General features: G+C 39.2%; 1 protein-coding gene across 4 annotated transcripts in view; it reads left to right on the top strand.

The window, feature by feature from the left end:
- The first annotated feature begins 946 nt into the window (after nucleotides 1-946).
- LOC134210456 (uncharacterized) overlaps nucleotides 947-20,397 on the top strand; it is a 168,213-nt gene continuing 148,762 nt past the window's right edge. For 3 of the 4 annotated variants that reach the window (XM_062686502.1, XM_062686505.1, XM_062686501.1), the window contains exon 1: nucleotides 947-1,967. The gene's annotated coding sequence lies outside the window, so the exon portion shown is untranslated. The remainder of the gene's footprint in view (nucleotides 1,968-20,397) is intronic. The other variant, XM_062686503.1, reaches the window with a different exon arrangement.

Below are 20,397 nucleotides of genomic sequence, written 5' to 3'. Positions count from 1 at the left end.
AATTTTCTTCTAAGTGCCAAACATAATCGTTTGGCGACGGCACGGTGTGTTTGTCCGAAGAGGCTTATTTTCAAAAAATCAGTTTCTCTAAAACACTTACTACACAAAGTATAGGTTTTCCTTTTTCTTTTAGATGCATTTTTAAAATATTATATCGGGAGTCATTTTTCCATATATTTTGGGGGGTTAAATCGGCTATCATTTGAGATTTATATGGAGTTTGCACCAAAAATAGTGATAAAAAATAAAAATAGTTCTAGATCCCCCGATAGAACATTTTAGTTTACCCACTATATGAAAGAGGGGAGCATATACTTTCACGTGGTGGGTGTTTCAGAGATACTGATTTTTGAAAAATAATGTTTCCCCATAGAGACACCGTGACGCCAGAAAGTTATCTTCGGAAGCGAAATCCCACTCACGCGTCGTAGGAAGACGATGCAATACATTTATTCGAATATCACTTGAAGCGTGTTGATGAAAGTTAAAGCGTAACCACAACACGCCTCAACGAACTTTCCACATCACATGAAGAAAAGCGAACGCGTGGTGTATTGTTCAATAATAGCTGACAGCAAATATACGTGTCTGTCTTCGTGAGATTTTCGGCACCATTTTCTGGATCAGTAAGTGGAAAATTCGCCTGAAAATCTCTTAAATTTTAAAAATTATAGCAACATTTGCTTAGCAATAACATTTTGTCTCACACCCCTTTTATATTTTATTTGAAATGATTCGTTTCGTCGCTCACGCAACAAACATCCAATCAGCTGATTGTGGGTGGAAAATTGTCACGCCACGACCATCGTCGGTACACGTACGCCCACTGTAGTACTAGAACGCATGAGCTCAGCTCAGACACACAATTACGAAATGCTCTTCCGATATTCCATTGCAAGCTGTTTCGCATCGATTCTCACTAGCAGGAGTTTAGTCGTTTGCCGGCTACCGACGCGTGCGGATACAAATACTTCCGGTGTTTCCCGTATTCAGTTCTATAACCGGCCAGTGTGGCACTGTCTTCTACATGTGATCTTTGTTGGCATGCCCACTAGAACAACGGTTAATTAATTCAAATGAACATGTTTCTCTTGTTGAGCAAACATAAATTCTGGAGTGGAATTATGTAAACTGTGAGTCCAGTGGGAAATTATGCCTCTGGACCAGTGTTGCTGCTACGCAGAAAAGGATACAAATGCGGTAACTGACTAGTGGAGTAATCGTTTTGGTGAGCTTCCGAGAGTAATAGAAGCTCAATATTATTCGATGGATGTGCAGTAATGGTGCGTTGCGGATCATTAACTGAAGTGTTTTCAGTTTGATTATTCTCTTCAATGAGGAAACACATCTCAATAAGTGCTTTGGTAAACTAGAAAGATCGGTTCAACGGGAACGTGAAAGCAAAACATCGTTATTTTTAGAGAGCATCATTTGTACGCCGAAGGTTGATGTCAAGGTTCAAAAACAAGCTATTGTTGGAGTGTGCCACCGATTCGAATCATCATCGTCGTAGATGTTTCAGTGAGGAAAAGTTTTAGCTGACAACAGACGAGTGCGCCTACACGGGTCCAATTGAAGAAAAGAAATTCTCTCCGGGTCAGTCAACCGACCCGAAGTGGAAAGTTCATACCCGCTGAGGATGTGATTAGTGAATGGGGCTAGATGTGGGGACCGGGCCTAGGTCTGATTGCTGCTGAAGCGACTTGGAGTGAATCGGAACGTGCTTTGTTCGGTTCAGTTACGTTTTGATGGAGAAATATATCCATAACTGATGGTCGCCTGGGTGGGGGTTGAAAGAGATGTCCTGTCAGTACCAGATGGTGGAGAAGCAATATGAGTGACGGTTGTTGTTAGCATTGTTAGATTCGTGTGACTGAACCAGACGAGAAAAAGCTAATGGAGTTTGAAACTGCCGAAGCACGTATCTGATGCACGGAATATTTTCGGCAGAAACACACAAGATACAGGTATGAAGAAAATCAATTTAAAAAGTTTTCTCTTCAATATTGTTAGCTGTTTATCGATTATGGACAATCATGTGATCAATAACGACTACTAATAAAAGTCAGCTCATAATGAAATAGTCTAACATTATTTGAGTTCTACTTAAGCGATTGATTAGTAGGTATTGAAATGTGTAAATCACCCAAGAAATCACCAGTATTCTTGGTAGCGAGAGAGCTACTCTTTCGAACAAATCCGATTCGTTCGAATCATTTATCTAATTTCGCTGACGTAAACGATAATTCACATCAACTTTCGCTCGAAAGGTCATTTGAACGTAAACAGTAATATGGTTAAATATGTCTAAAATTTTTATTGAATCAGAAATTGGTACCATTAACTGCCTCCTTAGCCAAGCGGTAAGATGCGCGGCTATAAAGCAAGACCATGCTCTCCAGAAATAATTGAATTCATTTGGCAATAAAAGAAGCGTTTTTCGCTCCTACATCGGACTAAACGAAATGTCGGAGCAAAAAACGTATTTGATACCTATTAAAACTGCTATAGTCGAAAGACTTGTATAAGTACAACTTCATTCTTCAACCCCCATATAACTTCTCCAGAAGTTACTGCCGAAATTATCTTGAACAATTCTCCAGGTGCATCCTCAATAGTTCGTCAAGAAATCTCCCTAAATTCCTTTAGGAATCGCCCAGAATATATTAAACAATTTACCCTGGAAATTCTCTCCATTTTTCTTCCACTAGGTCTTTTCCACTAGGGAAAATATTATAAAAAATAATCCAGGAATTTCCGTGGAATTTACATCACGAACTCTTCCAGAAATCTCTATATGAATTCCGCCGGAAATTTTTCGGGAAATTCGTACAGAAATTTCTCAAGGTATTCTTTAGAAAATTCCATGAATGACTTTTAGAAGAATTTACGATGATTTTTTAATAGAAAATGCGGATTTACCGCCATCAAGAGTGACAATGGGTCTGGGGGATGATAATGGGTCGTCGCTCTCGCCGGCAGTCTGGAGGTCGTAGAGCAAAATCGTTTAAAAAGGTCGTTCAAATATGCGTCACTCTTAACCTTCCGCAACTCACTTCAACTTTCATAACATGTACTTTTTACAACACGCGAATTGAAAAAAATGATTGATTCTACCTAATGAATATAGATGGAAACAATATCGATTTTAGTTAAAACAAACTAGTATTTTAGTTCATTTCAAAGAAACATTGGTTGGCATCTACCAACATTGATGTAGGTAGTTGTTTTCTATGCAAGGCATTTAAATTTGAATGAAAATTTTAAGTTGATTCAACTATACCATAGGATTAGGAACTAGGTTTTTGTTTGTATCGGAAGCAAGCTAAAGTTATGTTCAAATCAACTTAGTTTCTTCGACCCTCAGTACTGAGGTATATACATTTTTCAAATCAATATCTTCCACATAATGTAATATTCACATATGAGTTTTCACAACGACCAGTGTTAAACCAAAATAAACTTTCATTTGTGCATATTTCGAACTAAGATGTTGTTTGAAACAAACTAAGTTTTGATTGTTTATACCATACTTTTCTCTCCGTGCTCTCATTGAGGACATTTTTAAGTCCAATGGATCTTCTGCTGGTCCTCTGGAAGATCCGGAACCAACGGAACACTGGTGAAAATAGTCAATTTTCCATTGACAATTTCTTATAACAATTCTAAAAACCTTGGCATAGTGAAAAAAAATCTAAATTCATCTTTAATCACATGCAGCCCTATGAGTCAAGAAAAAATTGATCTGGAATTCTCCCACTTAGCGGCGCTAGTGTATATGAAAATTCAAGTTTGATTCGATATCTCGGGATCCATGGGATTTAGGAGTCTCGTTTCGACCGTCTTCCAGTGCGGTTGGTTTTTGCACTCTACTTTTGTGCGGTGATTCGCTTTAAAGTAGAACAATAGAACCAGTGCCGTGACCTCGGTTGAAACAAATCTCGTTTAACTTTTCAAAAGGTCCTTAGTAACATTTTTTTATGATTTAATTTGAATACTGCAATGAAAAGCTTTCATATTGGTAGGTTGATTGCAATATTCAAATTAAATCATAAAAATGTTACCAAATCCTTTTGAAAAGTTAACGAGAAATGTGTTAATATTATATAAAAGTGCTACAGATCCTGAAGACGCGAGGTCTTTGCGAGGTCTACCCAGACTGAGGCCCAAGGATTCACGGACTCGGGCAAGGTCGAATCGACCGAAGGCGTGCCAGCGAAGACGGTGGTACCAAAGTCTACCCAGACTGAGGCTCAAGTATTTACGGGTACGTCGGTGGTGACTACTCCAACGGAGCAGACACAAAACGGGGGAGACAGTTTCCAGGGGATGGGCTCCCTGGGGGCCGCTCCAAAACGCGGAGGGTTACTACCCCGAACAAGGGTAGTGGGGCTGGGAAGCTGAACCCCGGCCAGGTACCTCCAAAACCGGGGAGGAAGGACCTGGAAAGGTCCGTCCACCCAGGAAAGACGGTGGTAAGGGGTTACGGCAGGCTGAGAGCTCTCAGCCGCACCAGACCAGGGAAATAGAGGGGGATGACGCCTCCTGGACCCTGGTCAAGAACAAGAGGAAACCGAAGATGTCAAGGGCCGAAAAGAAGGCCCAGGCGAATGAGGGTAGCAAGAAGTCTAGGGTAGGCGCCAATCGCTCCAGGGGCGATGCCCTAGTCATCACGGCGGACGAGGCTAAGTACACGGACGTCTTGAAGGCGATGAGGAGTGACGTCAAGCTCGGTGAACTCGGCGCCGACGTACGTCAAATAAGACGTACCCGGATGGGCGAGATGATCCTCGAGCTGAAGCGGAAGAAGTTGGCGGAGGAAGTCCTAGGCGAGACGGTCAAGGTGAGGGCACTCACGACGGAGGTGAATCTAAGGGTTAAAGACCTGGACGAGATCACCGAAGTCGAAGAGCTCGTCACGGCACTGCGGCGACAGTGTGAAGTGGAGACGCCCACCGCAGCCGTTCGGCTACGGAAAGGTCCGGCAGGGACGCAGGTAGCATTAGTTCGGCTATCTGCAGCGGACGCCTCCAAGGTAGTCAAGTTAGGGAGCGTCAACCCAAGTAGCACTGGCAACATCGATCAAAACAAAACAAAAAAAAGTGTTGTATATAAGTTATAAATAGGTTTATTTGAAACTCTAAACCGTAAACACCCTATGAAAATGTTTCATGAGTCACAATCTTAAGTGACTACATGATTTGGAACGACAGTTATAATTTAGTCATTATTAGTGAAGTCTGACAAGCATCTGATTTATTTACAACTTTGATTTTGTACGGTGGAACTATAATGTTCAATACATGTTTGGTGTAACTGGGCTAGATTATTTGGAAAAATGTTCTCAAAGAAAAAAGAATTCGCAAATTGAATAAGATATTAGAAAGAGATGATCATCTTCGCAAAAAAAAATGATCTCTTTCTGGCAATTGCTGAAACAAATCGTCAATCCTACGAAAAATTTAAAAGATGTCTATAAGTGTGTGTGTGCGTTCGTTGCCGATGCAAGTTGTTTATTTTATCTAGCAGTTATTTTGAACGCTAATTAGCTTTTTTAACCATAGTTTTTGTGTTTTAAGTTGAAAAAATGTGTGCTCATTGTGCGTGTATATTGTGGAATAGCGAAGAACGATAATTTGCCACTGTTTCACCGTCGCCAAAACTTTTGGTTTGCTGCTGTGTTGAAAGCGGGTACGAGTGCAATATGGCAAAAACAACAATGCGGCGAGTGCAAACAGGAGATAAACTCGGACTTTGGAACATATTTATAACACTTTTTTGATGTCATAAGTTGGCTTTCATGAACTAAACAGTGACGATCAAAATTATTGACATATCATTCATATACTGAAAAAAAATGAATTTGTAATTTACTCACATAATGTTTTCTGGTCACAGATAAACACACATGAACCGTTTATCGAACCAAAGACTAATAGTATATGTTATTTACTATATAATCGTGTTTTGTACACAACAGCTTCAAATATTTATTTCAACATTCATTTACCCAATGTATATCCCGCATAATCATGGACCATACGTAGACCGCATCTGTTATAATTGAAGAGAATAAGTGTTATTGTAGCGATGGTCTCACTAATAGTAGTTAACTATAAATGGACAGTCTCATATACTGTTTCAACAGTAGCTCAGATGGTAAACGGCCAAACGACCATATGAGTAATGGGCGTTTAAGTATAATTAACATTTAAATCCGGTCGTTTATTCGAACAAAATTTTCGATATATCATACATCAGTTGGTAAATGTACAATGGAAGAACTATATAATTACACATCGACAGCATGTTATGTATTAACAGTAAGTGTTGATGTAGGGTTGGTATGGTGAATCAAGTTTAAAATTGTATGCTAACAATGAAGTGAATAGTGACAATATATCTTAAAACGCATATGTAATTTTGAGTGCATGGTTTGTCGTTTTTTCATTATGCGGGATGATATCAAGCTCAGTAAAATATTGCAATCGAGATTTCTTGCTGAAACTGCCCATATGTCTGTTAAGAAAAGAGGTAATCTAGTTAAAATTCCAACACCAGATAAATTTCAATAAATTTTTAAATACGTTGGCGAAAGCCTGAAAATAAAAACGAAGACTTGAGAATTTATACTAAAGCAATAGAAATACGAAAAGGATTTTTTTAGGGAAAAGTGTTATTCTACAAGCTGAATCAGTAATTGCGAAAACAAAGCCTATGTCTGTAATTTGGCAAATTTAATGAGCCTATTTTTCAATTCACGCTTAGATGCTCCTATAGTTGTGTTTCTGAAAATAGTTCTGGGAAAATTAATAAAATTAATTCCAATGTCTTTTTACAATCATAACTGATGAAGGCTAACACGATTTTGCCTGATAACCAAATGAAGCCGTTAAAATGTCCTATCCTATCCTATCTACCTTCGGCATGGTCCTTACCAAAGCTGCACATCTCAGCGGTAGGCTACGGAAGGTCCTTTTAAATCGCAATTAACTTTCCATATTTAGCTAATTAACATTGACTACAGTGAGCTTAAAAAATGCTTAAAAAATTTAAATTTTCACTCGCTTGTATTGACAACATAATGAAGCCAAAGCTACTATTTCATTTTGAGTTGTAGGAACACTTGTGAATGTCACTGTACTAATTTCAATAAATAATAAATGGCTGAAAATTTGAAATCTGTGCAGAGAAATCACAAGATTACAACATTTACTGCTGATAAATACTCAATTATTAACCAAAAAACGCAATAAGATCTGGAATAATTCACAGAGCTATATTGTATGTCTAACTAACAGGCCAAGAACAAAATGATACATTTATTACTAACACAAGTTTATCATTGATTAAACGAATTTCGTCGGGGCGTTTATTATTTGGAAGCAAAATGAGTATATTTACCATATACTTTGAGTCGCACATACTTTTAGGGCATAATTATGATATTATATCATATTTGATTTTTATCATGAGTTGAATGTTTTCCTTCAATTCCTTCATTCCACAATAGTTAGCGTCAAGCTTGTTTATATTTTATATGAAAGCTACTTTCCACTGCGAAAATGACAGCGCACCAAAACAAACTGTTTTTGTGTTTCTGTTAGCTTCAACTATTATAATATTTCTATGTTTCAAGTAAAAGTCAAACATTGGTTGTGATCAGGTTGAGCTAACTATAACGTTTGAACGACAGATATGTTTTATAATAGCTCCATCTATTGCGCTTTTTCAGTCGTAATTGAGTTGTATATAGCAACTGACAACTAAAATTGGGAAATGAAAGTCGTCCGTAAAAAGTTGCATCAACTCATTTACGATCAGATGTGCTACTTGGGGGACTATGGGCTTGGCGGCAATGGAAACGGTTTAGCGGGTCGGGGATGTAGTCCTGCCTTCCTCGTTCGCTGTTGGAGGTGGTCCCTAATCCCGCACTTCCTGGACAACCCAGGATGTCTGTTGAGCAGATTCCCCCTCCATTGCTTAGGAAAAAAAACACACTTATATACATCATACATAAACACGCACACGATTTTGAAAATATATTAGGTATCTATATTATTGGAAGCGTTTGGTATGGAAGGTCCACGCTTTCTTCCTTTCCCCTCGATTCCAAGCTATTAAGTGACTTTAGGTATTCCCGAAGTCACACAATATCTAGGAGTCATCTCTGCGGTACATACTGCGTAGTTGACCTGGCCATATGAAATGAAAAATTACGGAATTAAGAAACCGTCATTTTCCCGGATGCTTTCAAGTATTGGCTACGCAAGTATGAGATTAGATTAGATTAGATATCTCGAGATCCATGGATTTAGGAAGTTTCCGTCTTCTACAAAGCTGTTTGAAGATGAGAAACCAAAATGTTGAGAAACTGTTTAGTTCAGAACTCGGCCGCAAGGTGGCGCATCTGTAAATGAGAGATCAGTTTGGTCGATATCTCGGGATCTGTTGGTTTTGAATGGTTGCCATCTTCTATAAAGTTGTTCGAACATTGGAACCAATATGTTGAGAAACTGTTTATTTCAGAATTGAGCCGTAAGGCGGCGCTAGTGTATTTGAGAGATCAGTTTAGTTCGATATTTCGGGATCTGTGGGATTTAAAAAGTTGCCGTCTTCTTTAAAGTTGTTCGAGGATTAGAAACCAATAATGTCGAGAAACTGTTTAGTTTAGAATTCATCTGCAAGGTGGTGCTACTGTATATGAGTGATCAGTTTGATTTGATATCTCGGGATCTGTTGGATTTAGAAAGTTGTCATCTTCTATAAAGTTGTTCGAGCATTAAAAACCAATATGTTACGAGACTGTTTAGTTAGGAATTCAGCCGTAAGGTGGCGCTAGTGTAAATGAGAGATCAGTTATGGATAGACAGAATCGCTGTCGCCAAGCGATAGAATCACGTCGCGACGGTCGCGTTGCGTGTGTTTGGGGGAACCTTAATGCTTGGAAAATACCTTCCAGAAACTCATCCATGGTCCTAACGTCTTCCGGTAGTTCCATTGCAGAATCCTTTGAACATTCAGCTATTTCTTTGAAAATTTCTACAACAACTTCATCAGAAATTTCTCCAGATAATTATTATTTACTTCTTTCAGGAGTTACAACGGAAATTCCTCCAGGAATTCTTTCAGGAGTACCTCAAGGAGTTATTTGTTTAATTCCTCTAAATATTCCTTTGGATTTTTCCCAGGAAGTGTTTAAAAAATGTTTCCAGAAATTTTCGGAATTATATCTACGAAAATTCCTTCACGTTTTTTTTGATTTTTTTTCTAGAAGTGGCTTATAAACTTCCATCATTTTTTTCTCCAAAAATTTCTTCGGTCCAGATTCTTCCCTCAGAACTTCCCTCAGGAATTGCCTCAGAAATAGACCTGTGCGCCGCCGTGCCACACCGCTGACGATTTTCTTGAAAAAGAGTCGACGCGCCACCATATGAAAATGAACTTCCCCATAGAATTTTTTCCCACTCCGATGACTATGAAGAGCTATTAAAGCTGTAGGTTAAAGGGTTTCGCATATTTCTTTAAAAGATCAATCAGTTATAGCTCTATTTTAGATTACAACAAGAGTTTTTTCTTAATTCCTTATGAACATCTTTTGAAAATATTTCTTATTCTAGAATTAATTCTGATTTTTTTAAATCCTTTTTCGAATTCTTTCGAAACTTTCGGAACTTTCGGAAACCATCGAAGAATCCTCACGAAATTCCTTCATGAATTTATCCAACAATGTTAGCAGGGACTCAAACCAGGAATTTCTTCGCAAATTTCTCGAATACTCCAAGAATTCAGATCAGGAATTCCTTCGCGAATTTCTTTTTAAAAAATCATCCAGGGATTTTCGAGGCGATCTCTAAGGTAAGTTCATAAGCCGAAGAAATTCGTAGAGGAATATTCGCAGGATTTTAAGAAGGAACTTCAGTAGAAATTACCAAAGAAATTTTGATGGAATGCGAGGAGGAGTTTTCAAAGTTCTGAAGAAATCTTCGAGGAAATTCCTCAAGGAAGTTCATAAGCAACTCTGGAGCAAATTCCTCATGAATTTAAGAAGTCACGATGAATATTGAAAGAATAATTCTAAACGGAATAACTAGCGGAATTTTCCAAAAAAGAACTCCTGGAAGAATATACCATGAACTTGCTGGAGGTGTTCCCGAATCTAATCATTCATGTTTCAGATTAAATGTCGAGTAAAGGCATTGTTCAAACTGATTAGTCGTTTCTCCCGCAAATAACCAAAGTATCACTGAATCGATTGTGCCAAAATAGCTGGTGCTCAACTATTTAGTACCTTCAAGTGAGAATGGGTCATAGATCTCACCGACAGTCTGAAGGTTAGATAATAAATTCGTTGAAAAGGTCACTTGTAATTTAGCTATCTTTCCTTTAGATGCATTCAATCAGGCATTCCAAATATGGTATCCAATCATGGTTTGAACTAGTGAAAAGCGTATCATGGTTTGAACCATTTTGAAATCAGTAGAAATTACCATCTCATTGGCAGGAAATGAACCTAAAACAAGATGAATGGCATATTTAGGTATACTGGAAGTGATAGAGTTTATTTAAACATTCGTACATATTGTTTAAGTAATAAAATGGAGCGATTTCAAAACGTCCTAAATTTGCGCTAAATAACCCCCCCCCTCCGGCATAATTTCAAAAAGCTTGTAAAGGACGCATTTTATGACATAGTCGGAGTGAGATCAATATATCAAAAGAACGCTTTTTTATCTGTAATGGATTGACATCATCATACAATTGAGAAACAGTTTTAAATAGTTAATATAGTAACATTTATACAAGGTAAAAACTGGTCATGGTTTGAACTAAATTCGTACCATGGTTTGAACTTGTAAATGCAGTCATGTTCTGCTGCTGTCCGCTAGGAGCGCTGCATGCGCCTAGCTGGAGCATTTTGTTTACATTTCCAATATGAAAAAATCGCAATTTTCATATCGATAATTTAGACGATTTTCACACGTTTCGAGTTACTAATCTAATGCGAGAAGATGAATAGTAAAACAAATTTGCTTTTCTATAGATTTCCTCAGCGTTTCATGCATGTGATTAGTATTATATTTAGGAGCTGCTGCAGTAGTTCAAACCATGGTACGAATTTAGTTCAAACCATGAACAGTGTAGTTCAAACCATGGTACGAATCAAAGTTATGTAATTATTAGGTTTTTTCAATGAAACTAAGCATAAATATGTGCACCCAAGATGATTTCAGAAAGATAATGAACTAAGCTTCCATATAAACTAGAAATCGCAGTTGAAACCCGCCATTTGGTTCAAACCATGATTGGATACCCTAGTTGAAACAATGACCCATTTTCGCACCCGCATTTGATCGATTGTCAACCCCGACGACGGAACCTGAACTCTGCCGCCGGCAGTGTTGAGAATCGCCGTCAAATTAAAAAAAATAATAAGTTCAAACCAGATTCGTACCAGTGACGTCGTGGATGAGAGGCCTCAATCAAGACCTCGAACCTACGAGCGCTTTGTTATGCATTGCATGAGCATGAGCATGAGCATGATTGACCGCCCACGGTTGCTACTCCGTTATTGCCAGGTCAGCTGTAATTACACAGAGAACCAACAGATGAAGTTTGGGACTAACATCATCTTCAATGTGTAAAAACTGGTGACCCAAAAATAAGCAATACCAGCGCCGGCCGTGTCCGAATGCAGGTCAATTAAGGAATGGGTAGGAAAATGTTGACGTGATACTCGCTTTGATAGAAGCCGACGAGTCATCTGCACTTCCACGAGAAATCACTGGGATGTTGGATATTTTTTATATCTATTGTGTTTATTTGACAGGCTCAGGCGTGTATAACACTTAACGGAGCCGAGACTTTATGATATTTACAATCGATATCATCTTATTATCAACAGTTAGTAAGGGGAAAGGGTATAGACCAAGATACTCGTGGCGACTCAAGGTTAGATTGCGTAATTTCAGGACGGACTAGGTTGGGATTTAGGTTTGAGGTATTTCAGCTGCTCATCCGGGTATTTGACGTCAATAACGGTATGGCGTAGCGTCGGGCTCGAGTTGTGGTTCGTCAGGGAGCATCTTCCGGATGGCCATAGCTTCGTATTACACAGAACAATAAGACAAAAACAAAAACGAGAAAGAAAAAAAATAGGGGAATTAGACTTTTATGTCAGACGAGCAAAGAAAGGCATAGATGGCCTGCATATAAACCACATCGCGATCCCCCAAAACACCTCTTACTTCCCTGTAGGGTTGTTTACCTCGGGCCACAAGGGTATCCAATAGTTGCTCTCTGGAGGCGTCGTTTTCCGAGCAATACCAAACAACGTGATCGATGTCATCGTAACCGGCCCCGCACCTACATAGGTTGCTATCAACCAGGTTTATTCTATAGAGGTGTGCGTTTAGTGAATAGTGATTGGACATAAGTCTCGACATCGTGCGAATGAAGCCTCGGCTTAAGTCCTCACCTCTGAACCACGCTCGCGCAGAAACTTTAGGAACTATGGAAAAGAGCCACCGTCCAAGTTCATTGTGTGACCAAATCATTTGCCAATTTTGAAGAGTACTCTGACGGACTAATGGGAAAAACTCGTTGTTCGAGATTTGTCTATCATAAACTTCACCTTCCTGTGCGCCCACCTTTGCTAGCGAGTCCGCCTTCTCATTGCCATAGATTAGGCAATGGGATGGGACCCATACAAAGGTAATCTTAAATGATCTTTCGACCAAATCACGCATCTGCTCTCTTACAGTTGTAAGAAAGTAAGATGCGTGCTTAACAGGTTTCATCGACCGGAGTGCCTCGATAGAACTAAGACTATCCGAGAAGATGAAATAATGGTCTACGGGCTGATCGGAAATTATCCCCAAAGCGAAATTAATTGCTGCCAGCTCAGCAACATAAACCGAACACGGTTCTTGAAGTTTTCGGAAGGTGGTTGAATTTACGTTGAAAACACCGAAGCCAGTGGATCCGTTAATGCGAGAACCATCAGTGAAATATCTGTTATTGCAATTGACATGTTCATATTTTTCAGAAAAAATGGAAGGGATAGATATTTGTCGAAGATGATCTGGTATTCCTTGAATAGCGTGTTTCATGGACAGATCGTATTCAATTGAGGAACTGTCGTTGACGAAGTGAACTCGAGGTGGATTATAACATGGAAGACAGAGATCTGTCGATATGTAGTTGAGATAGACTCGCAGGTATCTTGAATGATGAGCCAGTTCAAGCATATTATCGAAGTTTTCTAATACAAGTGTGTTACTTGTTCCACATTTGATCAGTATTCTAAGTGAGAGCTCCCAGTAACGGTGCTTTAAAGGAGTGACTCCAGCAAGCACCTCCAGGCTCATGTTATGCGTTGAATGCATACAGCCAAGGGCAATACGCAAACAACGATATTGTATTCGTTCCAATTTGATTAGGTGGCACTCAGCTGCTGAGAGGAAGCAGAAAGAGCCATACTCTAAAACAGAGAGAATAGTCGTTTTATATAGTTTGATGAGGTCTTCCGGGTGAGCGCCCCACCATGTTCCGGAGATAGAACGGAGAAAATGGATCCTTTTTCGGCATTTCTCTAACAAATAATCAATATGGGTCTTCCAGGTACACTTAGAATCAAACCAGACCCCAAGGTATTTAGAAGATAAAGATTGGTTTATGTCATCTTTCAACAGCTTTAGTTTCAGTTGAGCAGGGTACCGCTTAGTAAACACAACCAATTGAGTTTTTGCGGAGAGAACTCGATCCCTAAATGTCTGGCCCAAACAGTCAGGTTATTTAGGAATTTTGCAATGGTCTTTGCAGGACTTCTGCACATGAACCTCTTAGAGAGATCACGGCATCATCTGCAAGTTGTCTAAGCGTGCATTGTCCTTCCAAACAATTGTCAATATCTTTAACATAGAAATTGTAAAGCAAGGGACTTAAACATGAACCTTGGGGAAGGCCCATGTAGCTATTTCTGGAAGTTGTCAGAGTGCCGAGAGTAAAGTTCATGTGTTTTACTGACAACAAATTGTACAAGAAATTATTCAAAATAATGGGTAATCCACTACTGTGCAGATTGTCTGACAGTACTTCTATGGAAACAGATTCAAAAGCGCCTTAATATCCAAGAAAACTGAAGCCAGTTGCTCCTTGTGCGCATAGGCCAGCTGTATATCTGAAGAGAGCAACGCTAGACAGTCATTTGTTCCTTTACCTTTTCGAAACCCGAATTGAGTATTTGACAGTAATGCATTTTGCTCGACCCAATGGTCAATTCTTGAAAGGATCATTTTCTCCAATAATTTTCTCATGCATGATAGCATGGCAATCGGTCAGTATGAATTGTGATTAGACACTGGTTTCCCAGGCTTTTGAATAGCTATTACTTTGACCTGTCGCCATTCTGGTGGTACGATGTTGTACTCCATGAAACAGTTGTATAGGTCAAGTAATCGTCTTTTAGCGATATCTGGGAGGTTTTTAAGAAGATTGAATTTGATATTATCGCATCCCGGAGAAGAATTGTTTGATGAAAGAAGAGACATAGATAGTTCCAGCATTGAGAATGGTCCACCCAAAGAACCGGGATCAAGCGTGGATTCTCGAAATAGCGGTTCAGCTGGTACGGAATCTGGACAGACCTTTTTGGCGAAGTTGAATATCCATCGATTGGAGTATTCTTCACTCTCGTTGGTGGAAATGCGGTTCCGCATGTTGCGGGCCGTTTTCCAAAGTGTTGTCATTGAGGTTTCTCGTGATAGTCCCTCGACAAAACGTCGCCAGTAGCTACGTTTTTTAGCCTTGAGAAGATTTTTGAGCTTTCTTTCAAGCCTCAAATACTCTTCGAAAAGCTCAGACCTTCCGTGTTTACGGAAAGCCTTGAAGGCATCAGATTTCTTGGAATACAACTTAGTACATTCATCATCCCATCCAGGAGTGGCTGGTCTTCTTATGACAGATGTACTTGGAACGCGTCGTTTCTGAGCTTCTAGTGCGCTTTTATGAATCAATTCGGTAAGGAATCGATACTCATCCAGTGGAGGAAGAATATCAGTTGATTCAATACCAATGTTTTACCGCCGATGCAAATTTTGCCAGTCAATGTTTTCGTGAGGTCGAAAGGAACATTAACTGGCACTGATCGTTGATAGCCGCTTTTGATTGTGGTGACTATCGGCATGTGGTCACTACCATGGGGATCTTGGATTACCTTCCACGTGGAATCTAATGATAGTGAATTAGAGCATAAAGACAGATCTATTCGACTTTCCTGACCTTGAGGTCCTATTCGAGTTACTTCGCCTGTGTTCAAAATATTCAAGTTGAAATCGTCGCACAAATCATAGAAAATAGGCGCTCTGTTATCGTCTCTAGTTTCGCCCCATGCAATACCATGTGCATTCATATCACCCAGTATTAAAACTGGGGATGATAAAAGAGAGACTGCGCTCCAAAGATGCCGACGATTAAGTGAGGCATTTGGGGAATATACACTGAAGCTATGCAAAGGTCTTTATTCTTTACATTTACTTGGCAAGCGACGATTTCTAAACCATTAACAGTCGGAATGGGAATTTTGTAGAAAGTGTGACATTTTTGATTCCCAAAAGAACGCCACCATAATGATCATTCCGATCTTGGCGACTAATGTTAAAATCGTGGAAGTTGATTTCATCTTCAGAAGAAAGCCATGTTTCACAGAGTGCAAATATATCGCAATCGGAGTTGCGAATTAAAAACTTAAACACGTCCAATTTATGTTTCAGACTATGACAGTTCCACTGCAGCACAGTGATTGTATCTTGTATGGCCGTATTATCCATCGAAAGATACAAGTCCTGCAAGAAGGGGCCATGAAATAGTCAATTGCTTCAGATAACTTTCAACTGTTGGAATAAAGAGGTCAATGATTGGCCTCAATGAATTCGGAATATTGAACAAGTTCAAAATACGATCCACAAGATCCTTAAAGGATATCAATCCTCGCTTGGACGAGATTCTTTTCTTAGAAGTGCGAGTAGCAGTTTTCTGCTCAGAGATATTCCTTGCCTGATGTTTCTTTGTAACATCAGTTTTAGGCAATGGCGGGAATGTCTTACTGCAACATGGGTCAAAAGGAGCAGTATAGACAGGCTGCTTCGGAATTTTAAATAATCCCCCATTACCATCAGATTGCGGCAGAAAGCTTCTAGGGATGATTTTGTTTTCTTACGGCGCAATCCCGGGAAGACAGTTTCTTCCTCTTTTCGGGTACGTGTACCCCGCAGAATCATCCATATCGGCTACGTCAGAGTCCGATTCGTCTATGGAAATGACATCATAAAAATCACCTACTTGAACGGCAGCTGAAATAGCAGCCGTTGCGTTGGCAGTTGCGGATGTGCCTTGCGACTTCATCATTTCTGCATACGACTGCTTAGAGCGCTGTACTAATGAACGCTTAACTTTTGGGTGCGCTTTTTGTACACCGGACATTCTTAGCAAACCATGGGGAGGGTCCATGCCACAATAAGCGCACTTTGTAACTTGTTGTTGGCAGGACTCCTCCTATGCTCTTTCAAAACATTTGCCACAACGGGGCTTGTTGTCGCAAAACTCGGCAGTGTGCCCCAACTGTTTGCAGTTGGTACAATTGAAAACTCTGGGTACAAAAGACGCACCGGAAACAACATATTTTCGATATCTACATATTTTGGGAGTATCGAACCGGCAAACGTTACCCGTAGCGAACCTGACTTCGAATATACTTTTTACCATCTACCATGGCTGCTGAATGCAATTCCTTGCAGTCCAGAATATCCACGGTAGATTGCAGGGCATTCTTTAAACGGCCTTTTCCTGCAAGCACATCCTTACAAGTCAGGCTCGCTGCGTTAATTACGCCTTCAATCTCGACCTCCCGCGAGGGCACATAAACCAAATATTCCACATTATAGTTCTGGTCTTTTGCGATAGCATTTGCATCCTGGTATGTAGGTGCGGTTACACGTAGTTTGTTCCGATTGATTTGATGAAAATCAGTTTTCGGAAAACGACGCGTCAAATCACGTTTGATTCCTAGGAAATCAATACTTTTCACTTTCTGCCGAAAGTAAACAACCCAAGGCCCAGGCGAAGAAGCTTGGTAGAATCGCGTGCGAACGACATTGTCTTTGGGAGGCGTCTCGCCTCCGTTTTCTTCGTCCATGAAATGTAATACAAAATCCCCCCCCAAAAAAAATAGAAGAGAAAAAAAAATAATACTAATAGGTTTTAATTATAATAATAACAAAACAAACACACACACACACAAAAAAAAGAAGAAAAAAAAATTCAAAGTTTTTAATAATAATTCAGGCAACCTTTTTTGCGTTTCGTCCCACTCTAATGCAACGGTGCCACCCTTGCCTAACGACAGGCAGAGCACACAAAAGCTTCACCACTGGTGCGTGGATGAAAGTTAAACGAATGCAAAGAGACAATGGGATACAATCTTTTTACTTAGCCTGTTTGCTGCCTACCCGAGTAGGTAGCGTTGTCGATGACGACCTGATGCTGATTGATACTGATCGTCGTCGCAGCACTTGATGAAAAAAAAAAAACCAAACTAACGAGACTGCAATAGCATCGCTAGAACAGCTCGCTTCCTTAACTAGTCGGCTGGATAAATCACCTTGTAACTAGCTTTACACTCGCGTAGGCAACTTAACGATATAAAAACAACCCGCCGAATACTAAACGGGGGAAAAAAACTCTAGCGGTATAAAGCGCGTCACGTGATGAGACACGGGAGTAAAATACGTCCGGCTCGTCCAGAAACACGACAAGGAATGACTGGGATGTTGGATATATGGGGTAGGTAATGTGGCAGGGTTCGTTTTGGTAAACGGTATGCCGTGTATAACGTGTAGTTTTATCAATTCAAAACATAATCGAACGAACACTAATTATTTTAATTACCGACCGCACTAAGCAGAACAAAATTGTCGATGACCAGCCGTTCTCTCTGCTAACCGCACAAAGCAGAACAACTTTTTCGATGACCGGCCGATCGTTCTGCTTACTGACGCGAACTGAATCATCGCTTTCTAATTAATTTACTCACTCGCACAAAGAAGAACAACATTTCGATGATCAGGCGATCGTTCTGCTAACCGCACAAAGCAGAACAAATTATGTGATGACCGGCCGACCGTTCTGCCTACTAAATAAATCACGACTGTACGTGACCTATGAATACTGTACATTTGTCTTTAAAGCAACAAACAAACGCTTATAAATGGTTAGTTATAAAAATACATGGTAATGCTATGAGTTGATTTGGGCAACATAATAAGTAAAGGTAAAAACTGAACAATGACCAAAAAAGTATTCAGGTTCAGAATAATATCACTTGAAATAGAGTAACTTGATATAAAACTTCAAACAATATACAAAGTGGAATTGATGTATACTTTTTAAAAGAAAACCATATCACGAAACAATGCTCGTAGTCCGAATACACAATACAACGAATTTAATTTTATGAATATAATGCATTCTATTGATACGATATAAACAATAAATATAGTCAATAATATAGTATTTTGAAGAAAAAAAATCATATAACATAAAATAGCTGTCCTGTTGAAATGTCGAGTGTCGGTGTACGGTAATGTAATGATTATTTTGAATATTATGTTCGTAATGTGTACAAACATTTTACCATAATTAAACAGATATAACAAAAATTATCCAGCCTTAATAGAAAGAGTTCTTTTCTTATTTTTTCTTCTATACGGCAAGTTTGTTCCAAGGATAACTTCAATTTGATTTAAGCTCGGGGCGATGTCATATTTATTGAAGTATATACGATAATAGAAGGTTCAAGTTTGTCGTTGAAAGTTTTCAGAATAGTATGAGGTGGATACCAACTAATTAGTTGGAAGAAAACTTAGTCTTAAACTTGATTGTACTGTTGCACGATCGTTACAGTAGCTAGGTAGTAGCAACAGTTTAACCGTGTGGCGGCATCAATTTCTTTTTATACATATAAGATTGTTAAGAATATAGCTGAAAATTAAAATCAACAAGCACTACGAGATTATTGTTGGTAGGGGTAGTACACTGATTACGTAAGCAAATTTTCAAGGTTTTCCCCAAGGTTTTTCCCCCACAGTCAAACAAATTTTTTTTATATATGTATATATATATAGTGTATGAAAATAGCAGTGATTACGTTATAAGTGTACGTTCCCGTAGACCTAGTATGCAATAACTGTTTTGAGCGTGATGTACAAACTAATCTAAGTTTTTTTTTCGATATTTTGACCCTTATGCATGTAATGTAAGCATCTAAGCGATAGAAGTCCGGAGATGGCAAGTTTGAATCTCGGAACGGTACTGGATAACACAGGCATAATTGAAAGATCTCACCAAATTCATCTTTACTGCTCATTGACCACAGGGATATGGTTGCCATTCACTTTACAGACAAACAGAAAACCACCTGTTACCAGGAACACCAGTTCAAAGGGTCAATTTTCAGCCATTTGTCGTAATTCGATTGTTTGCACTTCACAAAAGTCGGTCCACTCTTCTAAACACATCATTGTTATTTCTACACATTATCACTTCAGGTTTTTCTCCAACCGAATTTAAAAAAAAAATGAGACAAGAAAATCAGAAAATCAGACAGCTTAAAATGAAAAAACAATCGCGCACCTTCAGGAATATTAAAATGTGTCCCTACGAGCGCTTTGTTATGCATTGTGCTAAAAGTGCGCGTAACATGTTACTGTTATTCAATCACACCTTCATTGGAATTTGATTGAATTTCCCTAAGTCCAAATCGTAAACAACAAGACCAGCAAACGTCAAGACTTAGAAGAATTTTTCCTAGCAACCCGTGCACGCAGTGACCTGTACAAATGCTAATGAAGAATATGTGTAGCCGCCAGATATTCTAAATAACTCACGCTCCTATAATGTGAACGTGTACTACACACATGTGGAAGAGTTGGGTTGACAAATGGATTGGGAGTGATTCGACAATGCATCCAAATTGGGAATCTTGGGCTCATTCAGTAGCCGCTAAGTTGCGTAGGCCGACGGAAGTCCTTAGTAGCTTAGTTGGTTAAAGCACCAGTCTAGCGTACTGAGGGTCGTGGGTTCGAGTTCCATTGAAGGGGAAGTGGTTACCCCCAATACTTTTATCAAATCAAAATCTTCCATATCTGAGTTTTCAGAACATTCTAAATTAATGTCCAAGTCGGGTGGTTTAATACCCGGACCATATGCAATTAACCTTGATTGAACGGAATATAAACCTTGTTGTTTTGGATAGGAGATCATTATAAAATTTAGCAAGTTTTGTAAATTTTGCATCTGCACGTCGAAATGGTTCGATATTCTTGATTATATTGATGAAAT

This window comes from Armigeres subalbatus, chromosome 2 (assembly GCF_024139115.2).
Source record: "Armigeres subalbatus isolate Guangzhou_Male chromosome 2, GZ_Asu_2, whole genome shotgun sequence".
Lineage (NCBI taxonomy): Eukaryota > Metazoa > Arthropoda > Insecta > Diptera > Culicidae > Armigeres > Armigeres subalbatus.
Note: the sequence above shows the minus strand (reverse complement) of the source record. Positions and strands in the feature narration are given on the sequence as shown.